The sequence below is a fragment of the Cryptomeria japonica genome, chromosome 9, assembly GCF_030272615.1.
Source record: "Cryptomeria japonica chromosome 9, Sugi_1.0, whole genome shotgun sequence".
Lineage (NCBI taxonomy): Eukaryota > Viridiplantae > Streptophyta > Pinopsida > Cupressales > Cupressaceae > Cryptomeria > Cryptomeria japonica.
Window position 1 is genome coordinate 272258085 of NC_081413.1, and position 10611 is coordinate 272268695.

Genomic DNA, 10611 nt, shown 5'->3' on the forward strand with positions numbered 1-10611 from the left:
ACAACTAAGAAAACACTTAGTCATACAATCCCTTGCATATAGGTTTAACCAACTGGCAATATGGTTTACCCATGAGACATGGCCACCAAGGATAAAGCATCAAAAGATGAAATCTACTAATACTAAAATAACTTGCATGATGAATCAATAAGAAACCAAACATAATGAAACAAACACCATCATTGATATTTGAATATAAATATGTTTTTCCCATCGAATCCATGTTGACCAAGTTTGACTATAGCTTCTAAGTTTCAAAATAAACCATTCATTGACAATGGTTTTCCAAATTCAATAAAACTTCAAATTAATAATCACTAAATCCATATAAAATTCCAAAACCTCCATATACACATTAACTCATAAACATAAGTATATATAATTACACACACACACACACACACACACACACACACACACACATATATAAATAATATATATTTTTTTTTTATAAAACTGAAATTTCCCATTTCTTGTTTTCCAAAAATAATGGGAAGGAGGTGTGGGGACCACGCGATGGTCCACCCCACAGACTGGCCCGTGGCTCCCCACGACATGTGGAGAAGCCACAACCAAGGTTGTGGCTCCCCATAGTCGTGGAAGCCATGACTGTGGGGAAGCCACAGTCGTGGCTCCCCATGGGCACACCCCCCATGCCCCCCAAAACAATTTAATTTAATTAATTAATTTTTTTTTTTTTAAATAATAACAGCTAAAAAAAATTAAAACATGCCCAAAACAAAAAAAACATAGAGGGAAATTTTAATAGCATAATCCTTTTTTTTGAAAAAAAAAACATGAAATTTTAATAACATAACCCCTAGATTTCTAAAAAGAAAATTTAAACAACACTTCTCCAATCTGGGTAAAATTAACAAGAATTTATTTTCCATTTCTGAGCAATATAACTGTTAGAGTTATCATGTATTAGCTAATAATTATTTATTTAATTATTCGTCTATTATCCTCTACGCTTAAGCTAAACTTAGGCATTTAATAATATGGTACGTATTTAATAATTATTCTAATTATTAAAGACACTTTATCCCTTTATGGTTTCTTTAGGGTTGGTAATATCCTTTTATAAGGATTGGAATATACCTTTTTCACTCAATTCCCTCTCTGAATGATAATATTTTTCTTCTGAGCCATCATTGCTTTTTTGCCTCCATTCTTCTCTTGTGACAAGTATTTTGTTTGTAGGTGTTCTTGGGATCTCTGAATTTGTATTTCTCAACTTCTTCATGGTATAAGAGCCTACATCTGCTGCTACTTGTTCCTAAATTTTTAGAAGATTTTTTGGAGGCCAGGGTTTCGAGTTTTTTCAGTGTTTTTATTTGGATATGGGGTGCTTCTTTGTTTTTGGGCATTTTGGGCTCAAACAAACCTTATCGTTCAGCTCAAAACACCCAAAAACCACCATTTTCATATAAAATTTACCCAATTTAGACAACTTTGGCTCTAGCATTTTTTTCTCCTTTTTTTGCCCTTATTGGGAACAAATTTCGAAAAAAAAATCAAAAAATTAAAAAATATATATTTTGAGGCAGTTTTACAACAATACCAAGGCCTAAATGCAAACATTTTTTTTTTTTTGTGCTAAACTTTTTTTTAAAACTATTTTTTAAAGAACAAAAAGGGGGGGTCAGTGGCCTCTACAGGTCCATATGGTCCACAACATGCCATGGACCCTCCCCTCCGGTCCCCATGTTGTGGTGCCTCCCAACCACCGACAGTACCTCCACCACCTCATGCATGCAGCTTGCCTCCTTCTCGTCGCCACCACCAAGGCTCGAGCCGCCACCGTCTGAGCCAGCTGCCTCCCTACTACCGCTAACGCCCAGGCCCCAGCCCGTCGGCCATCGACTGCCCTTTTCCAGGATCAATGCCCTTTCGATTTTTTCCGGCAATAGACATTTTTTCAAGCGGATGATTTTTTTGGGCAAACAGAGAATATTTTTGGAATTATTTGCTGATGTCAGCATGATGTCATGTTGACATCAATGGTATGGAAGGTTTTATATGGCTCCTGAGACCCTCTTTGTGCCCTAAAAGAGGGTTTATTTTTTCTTTTGGTCTAACTTGGGCATACGATATCTTTTTTGGGAAAACAAGATATCGTTGGAATGCTGGTTTTGTCTACTTTCCATATTTGTGGGTTTCAACACCTAATTTTTTTGATGGTACATTCTATATCCATTTGAATTCAGAGGTGTTGTTTTTAGTCCTGAGCTCGTATCTTTTCACCAGGTTCTCTATTTTTCATGATTATAGTGGTGTTGTGATGGTTTTTCAGAGCTCTTCACATCCATCCATGCACTTTTTTCATATTTTACTCCGGCTATATTTTATTCAGTTTTTTGTGTTTTTCACACTCTAGTGAATTATTTGGACATTTGAGCTCCTGAAAACTTCTCGTTTGGGTGGAATGACTTGTTGTTGGTTTTTCTTCATGTATTTCTAGCCTTTTGTCTTCTTTGAGCATTGTATAAATCATTTTGTAATTATTTTCTTTTTTTGCAAACACACTGAGATAAAGTGCCACTACGTCTTGCATGCTTGGGATCTTGCACATCTTGTACCTTATTGTACTTGCACTCTATTATAAAGTGTCATGGGGAGGTTTGATGTTTACCTTGTTTGTCATCTACCTTTTTCATGTGAGTGTTCCTTCCATGACATTAGCCTCATGATGTGTGTCAAGTGAGTGTTCCTTCTACGACACTAGCCTTTATATGTGTTTGTACTTTCTAGTGCACTCTGAATGTTCTTGGTTCTTTGTCATGAAGTTTTTCTTGGCATTTAGTTTCAGTGTACTTGCTACCTCTCCCTTGTCAGCATTATGGGGGGTTTTCTCTCATTGGTTGTTGGTTCTAATTCTTCCTTGGTTTGTTGGAGTGAGCTATGTATTCAGTATTTGTTCTTATGTACTAGGCGGATGCAGTGGCTAGTTACCTATGAATTTTGGTGAGATGGATCATTTCCCATATGGAAACTCTTTCATTCCTATTTTTGGAGGCAAACTTCCATCTTCAATTGATTATGTCTTCAGACTATGGTGTTTTTTGCCATCTGTATCTTCGAGTTCAGTTGTTTGCCTTTGTTTTTCATCTTATTCGAGTAGTGTTATTTGAGGGAACTCATGCATATTACAGTCTTCTCTACCTAATCATCTTCTGTTTTAGTGGAGGTTCTTTAGATCGATAGTTATTCTTCAACATTATTTGTAGATTCTTCATGCTTCAGTGATTCTTCTGCTCTTCTTTTGTTCCTATCTTTTGGAACATTTTCTTGTTTGGAGGCTTCTTCAGTCCTTCACTTGTATTTCATCTCTTTTTGGCGTAGAGTTTTTTCCCTTGAGGTTTTCTCTATTTCTCCACTTTACATAGATCTTTTGTACTTGGGTACCTCATCGGGCTTTGTTGTTGGGACCCAAATTTGCCTTCGTCATGTAGTTGCATTTTTTACTTCATGCATTTAGTTTTTTAGCTACTCCCTAAGTTCATATTAAGGGGGGGTGTTAGAGTTATCATGTATTAGCTAATAATTATTTATTTAATTATTAGTCTATTATCTTTTACGCTTAAACTAAACTTAGGCATATTTAATAATATGGTAGGTATACTTTATCCCTTTAGGGTTTCTTTAGGGTTTTACACCTTTAGGGTTGCTAATATCCTTTTATAAGGATTGTATTGTACCTTTTTCATATAATTCCCTCTCTAAATGATAATCTTTTTCTTTAGAGCCATTATTTCTGTTTTGCCTCCATTTTTCTCTTGTGACAGGTATTTTACTTCCAGGTGTTCTTGGGATCTCTGAAGTTGTATTTCTCAACTTCTTCAATAACCAATTTAATTTCCTCCTCTTTCTCTTTGTATTTCTTAAAAGAAAACATAAAATATTCACAGAACAAGAAAACCCAAATCAAAACAATCCATTTTCTGAGATTCAAATGAAAAAAATTAAACAACTAAATAGGGAGTTTTTACTTCCAAAATAAACTTCCAGCACTTCTTATTCCTCACAAAAATTCTCAACAATTTTCCTTTACTAACAAGCATATAAAAATAATCATAGAGAATTTGTTATGAACATTAAAATTTAAAAATGCGGGTTTAAAATCCAACCTTAAAAGCTTTCCTGGATGCATAGTTGGAGAAGAATTCAAACACTATCCCAAATCAAACCCTTCCCAACTTCTTCCACAAATCCAGCAAAATCCTCAATCCACCAGAGAGAGCCAATTTTTTTCCAGAATCAAAAGGAACTCCGTATTTTGGAAAAATCCCTCAAATTATAAAGAAGTTTTTTTTTTCCAAAATATTTATTAGGTCAAATTCCTTTTTTTCATGAAAATTAAAAATTAATTTCTTTTCCTCAAACAATACATTTGTATATATATATATATATATATTAATTTTCTAATTCTTATTTCCTCACATACTAGAAACAACAATTTAGACATTTAAAATACATAAAGGTAAAAATGACTTTATCCTTCTTCTTTTTTAAAACAAATGAAAAAGAAATAATATAAAATTCACTAATAAATCAACAATCAATTTTAACTAGCCAATTAAAATAACTAATTAATATATTTAACCACAAAAGTGCCCTTAATAATTTATTTCTAATTTAATTTCATAAATGCAATATCCATTAATTATTAATAACCATAAGGTATTAATAATTAATTTCTCATTAAAAATCATAATAAAATAATTTAAATTCACAAACGTATAACACGCAACTCAACAAAACAAAGTAGAGACACAACCCACATACCAATGTAGGGAAGGTTGACAGACGACTAACAATTCTCACTATCGAGCAAGGCTAGGGATGAAATTTAGGGCCTTAAGACTATCTCCTCCACTTCCATCTGATTAATTAGGTATGATCATACCTATGGAACCGGGTGAAGTTAGTATCTTATACCTGTAATTCATGCATCACCAAACTACACACACACACACACATATTCAAACATAGTAGACACACCGACAAAACAGAATCATGATGTTTCATGTCTCACCAAAGTGGGTGAAGGAAAATCATCTCCTCACACCCCCATACATTTTCCACACATGCATGATGACATATACTTAATGCATCTCATGCATAAAGTAAATGTGTTATTCCATGCTTAGTAACCCAATAATAGTAACATCTAATCATCAATAAGGAAATAATGCGTAAACAACATTCACTGAATCTCAAATCAAAGCATAAACCAACATAGCATAATATTTGAATAAAATATCACCACATAGTGTATCCACAAATATCCACTAAAAATTCAACCATGGTCAAAATAAGTATCTAAAAAGTCTGATCGAGGGAGGCATACTACATATTATCTCATAACCTGGTGGCTGCTCCACATAAAATTCTTCTTCCAAATATCCATTCAAGAAGGCTAATTTGGCATTCATTTGATAAACCTTCCAACTGTTTTGAGCTGCAATAGCTAGTACCATCCTAACTGTATCAAGTCTTGCTACATGTGCAAATGTTTTATTATAATAAACTCCCTATTCTTGTGCAAATCCCCTAGCTACTAATCATGGCTTATATTTGTTAGCTTCTCCATTTTCCTTATACTTAGTTTTACAAACCCATTTCACACCTATGCACTCATTATCTTTAGGAAAATCAACTCATTCCAATGTATCATTATTCTCAATAGATTCCATTTTATCATTCATTGCATTAATCCAATATTCTTCCTTAATTGCATCTTCAAAATATATAGGATCTTGAGAAAATAAAACATTGTTTGATTGCAAATCTATTATATTTCCTTGATCATAAATCTCTTTCAAAATTCTAGTCTTCTTGCTTCTAAGCTTTAGTCTCAATGATGCAAGTGTAGGATTTGAATTATTACTTGCTTGTGAACTTGATGATTCTCCTTGCTCAACTTGCCCTTTTGAGTTTTCTCCTTGTGGACTTCTTGATGGACTTCTTGATGGACTTCCCCCTTGTTCATTTGATTGTTCTCCTTGTTCTCCTTGGTCTTTTTCTTCTTTTTCATCATATGGTATTGGTGTTGCACTTGTAATTGTCTTGTCTATATTGTCATCCCAAGATTCTTCTTCTTTGAATACAATATCTCTACTTATAATGACTTTCTTGTTTATAGGAATAAACAACTTATATGCCTTATATTGTTCATCATAGCCAATAAAAATGCATTTTTCACTCTTATCATCCAATTTACTTCTTGTTTCCTTAGGTACATGTTCATATTCAATATAACCAAATACTCTGAAATGAGAAACACTATGATTTTTACTACTCCATGCCTATTGCGGAATCATCTCCCTTACAATCTTTGTTGGACTTCTGTTCAAAATATAAACTGTACAAGCAACTGCTTCATCCCAGTACTCATTAGGTAGATTCTTGCCTTTCAACACACTCCTTTCCATCTCCATTATTGTCTGATTTTTTCTTTTTGTAACTCCATTTTGCTAAGGTGTATACCTTGTAGTAAATTGCTTCTTTATTCCATGATACCTACAATAATCCAAAAACTCATTTGACTTGTATTCTCCTCTTCTATCTAATCTCAATACCTTTATAGAATATCCGCTCTGTTTCTCAACCAATGCCTTCAACTCCTTGAACTTGTCAAATGTCTCAGATTTATATTTGAGAAAGTAAACCCATGTTTTTCTACTAAAATCATCAATGAATGTTAGAAAATAAATGATCCCCCCTAATGATGGTGTTTGCATTGGACCACATAAATTTGTATGAACAATTTCTAAAGTTGGCCATGCTCAATATGACATTCCTTTTGGAAAAATTTCTCTATGTTGCCTAGCCAAAATACAACTTAAATACAACTTTCACATGAACTCAGTGGTGCTTCAATGGGCAGTAAACCTCTTACCATATTCTTCCTTTGTAAAAAACACAATCCTTGTAAGTTTAGATGAGCATACCTCAAATGCCATACCCATGCTTGATCTTGACATGATTCCTTCAAACTTTCTCCAATCTCCTCCATCATTTCATTTTTCATCTAAAGTTAGAACATTCTATTATTTGTCATTTGAACTTTGTAATCACCTTGGTACTTGGAGAAATATCAAATATAGTGCAAACATTATTCATAAAAGATACTATATAACCCTTTTGAATAAATTGTCCCACACTTATAAGATTATGCTTCAAATCAGATACAAAATAAATATTAGGGATAGTCTTCTTACCAAGCTTTGTTATCACATTAATTGCACCTTTGCCCATGACTTCAACAATGTTATCATTACCCAATTTGATTTCTAATTTGATTGAAGTATCCAAATTCTCAAATAAATCTTTATTTCCAGTCATTTTATTACTACACCCACTATCTAGAAACCAAATATTACTTGAAAGTTTTCTTGAGCTACATGGCATGTAATGAACAAAGAACCTGAACTACTCTCAAAAAAAATTGCATTTTTCTTTCCCATATCTGCTTTTTTTTTTCGATATTCATTGGCAAAGCGACCATACTTTTTGCAATAATAACACTAAACATTTGATTTGTCATACCTTTGTGATGCCTGATTGTTATTGCGTCCCCTTGAGCTGAAATTTTGATTTCTCCTTCCACCTAGATCTCAAATCTTTCCTTCTTCTCTTTTGTTGCCCCCTTTTAATTTTGGAGTCACCATCCAATTTTATTTTTTCTAAGTGTTCCTTACCACTTCATGTTTCAAGCTTCGGGTCATGAGATTTATGAGTTTTCAAAGTCATGTTGCGCGATGTGTCCCTTTTCAAAGCTTGCCGCGGGGTTAGAAAGTTCCAAAAGTATCTGATTGCCCGATCTCTGGTTGTCATGTGCTTCAATCATTGTAGCGCAGGTTGTAAAAATTTTGTAAGTCCCAATTGTAGTTTTCTAAGTTCATGATTTCCTTGACTGAGCAACTTGTCAGTCTCACCTAGGTCTTGGGGCATCGCCTTTGTGTCAAGTTGTCATATGGACTAATGTTGCTTGCTTTGTCAGCAGGAATAGGCCGAAATAAAGGATCATTTTGAAAGGCAAACTAAATGAAACATTTAAGACATGTCACATCACTAGAGGACACAAACGACGTGGCAGAAGGTTTTTGAACCAACTTTCATTTTTGAGTTTTCACAATATGCATCATCTAGCTTGTGTCCATGTAGAGTATGATACAAAATTAATGGGTGGGTGTGCGAGATGTGTTAATAGAGAAATTGAACCTAGAGACAGTCCTGTAAGAGCTGGAATGAAGTGAGAGAGCTCCATTATGGGAAATAATTTTTCAGTGTGGCTTGGCTTTTGCAGCCGATTTTTTGTCCATTGTTTCCTACACCGATTGAATTATTGCATGCTCTGAAAGATACAACCCAAAGACACAATAAATCCAAGTAGAAGGTGGTAGGGTTGTGACACAGATCAATTCTGAAAGCGTCTCTTGTGCTTTGTGCCCTCCTGACATGAAATCCTCTGAAAACATGTATGTTCTAGCTAGCGAAGAGTATTCTGAAGGCATGGGGACAGGTGTACAAATTGCATTGCCAGAAATTGGTTAAAGTATGAAAAAGGAGGTAAGTCTCAATTACCCACTAAATTAAAAAGAATGCACTTTAAGGATGAAGTTGCAGAGATTCTAGCCCTCTTGCACAGTGTTGTAGGGAATGCTTGCGCTGATTCTTTTGAGTTTTGGATGTGCCATTTTATTCTGGTGATTTGTGCTCCTAGGTGTTTTATTGACTGGGCCTCTATCATTAGCTATCATTTGCATGAACAATTGTAGAATTTTTGTCAGTCCCTTGTTTTTCATATGTGTTCATATCTGATTTTCATCCTAGCTAGTCAAGAGCTTGCTTGGTTGGGGTTGGAATTGCATCATCCTCTCCCTACATTCGCACCCATCTACCAAAAATTTCCCTAGCTCACCATGCGTTAGGGTATGCAAGATGTTTCTCATGTCAATGATGCATTCTTGATGGGTATGGTTAAAAAATTAGAAGAAAAACCTAGCCTACAGATTTCCCATGACTCTGCTACCTTTGTGATGAAATTTGGGAGTTTCTACACCCAATTTGACAGGTTCACATACCTTAGAATTGGAGGTTTTGTGAAGACCCCACTAAAGTTGCCTCGATTCCCATCTAATTACATTGTGCTTCTAGAAGTTTACCGCTAGATGGAGCTATTGTAAATGTTAAACATCTGAACATGGGAAGGAAAGGATACTCCTTCCCATTTTCCATAATTCATTTTTCTTGCAAAATAAATAGTGTTGCTAAAGTCGTGGGAACAATTTTGGAGAAGTTTCATTTTCTATCTTTGTCATCTAGAAGTAGCTTTGATAGCAAGGGATATGTGAAGTGCCATTTGTACGGAGCCAAAGGTTACATGCATCAGCTCGAGCTTGAAGATTTCTGGGAGGATTGTCGGGATGATGCTAAAGTTTTTAAGAGAAGTTTCACAAGGCTCTCTCTGCAACAAATCCTTACTTTTGGAGTTTCCTCCAATGTTCTTGATGATGTGGTTGAATATGAGGTCATTATTGACCCTGAGTTTCATACTCTTGCTAACACAAACCCCCAAATAAATTGATTGGTCCAAAGAAGAGGTCTCAAACCTAACGGCTCACACTGCTCCAGTGTTGAGAAGGGCATATGACGAGTTAAATGGCAAGTGGAAACAACAGTTCGGCTCCTCACAAAGCCAAAAGTCATCATCTCATAGAGAACAAGGGGTGGTGTCCTTTTCCCCCTTTTTAGTGTTAACAACTAAGTCTGCAGATAGGTGACCAAATTGAAGATCTCAATCAAGTGGCGACGGGGAGAGACATGAAGAAAATGCTGCCAAACTGAAGCCGACCTGTGAGCGGGATGATGGAATTGTGCCACCCAAAGGGAAATCTCCCTTGGTTGATTCTAAAGGTATTTACCAACAAATAATTCATGATCATTATTTTTCTGATTTTCTTGAAATCCCCTCCTCTTCGGTACAAAATATTTCCAACACGGTTAATAAAGAATGAAGACTTGAAACAACCTCTCGAGCATGGTTGAAGACAAAAGTAGAAAAGAAAAGAAAAGTGTTCACCCCTATTTTGAATGAGGTAGATACAATTGTACTGCTGCTACAAAGTTCTTGCAAGCCTAAAAAGGCTAAGCGAATGTTTCAGATCAGCTCCTAGAAATTGTCAATCCTATCAAGGATATGAATGCAAGTGACATAACAGAAAATAATTATAGGATCAGTCATGTGGATATGGGAACTTCTACTTTAGAAGGGGATGTCTACCATGCCAACTTTTCAGTTCATGCATTGATTAAAAGGGCTTAGGAACAAAACAGAAAGAACCTAGAGTTGCAATCCCAAGTGCAGTCATTGAAGGATTTCATTTCATCTATTATAAATCCTACTACTGGGGAGACTTCAAGTTAACATGTGCAGCGACTTCATCTAGATATTGTGAAAAAGATCAAAGGTAATTTGGGATATGCTAAAGATTTCACTGAATGGATAGATGAAATGTATAGAGTTGGTGTTAGTTACATTACTAAATTCAGAGTGTTATGTGTGAACATTTGGAATAAAAGAAAGGAATTATTAGCTAAGCT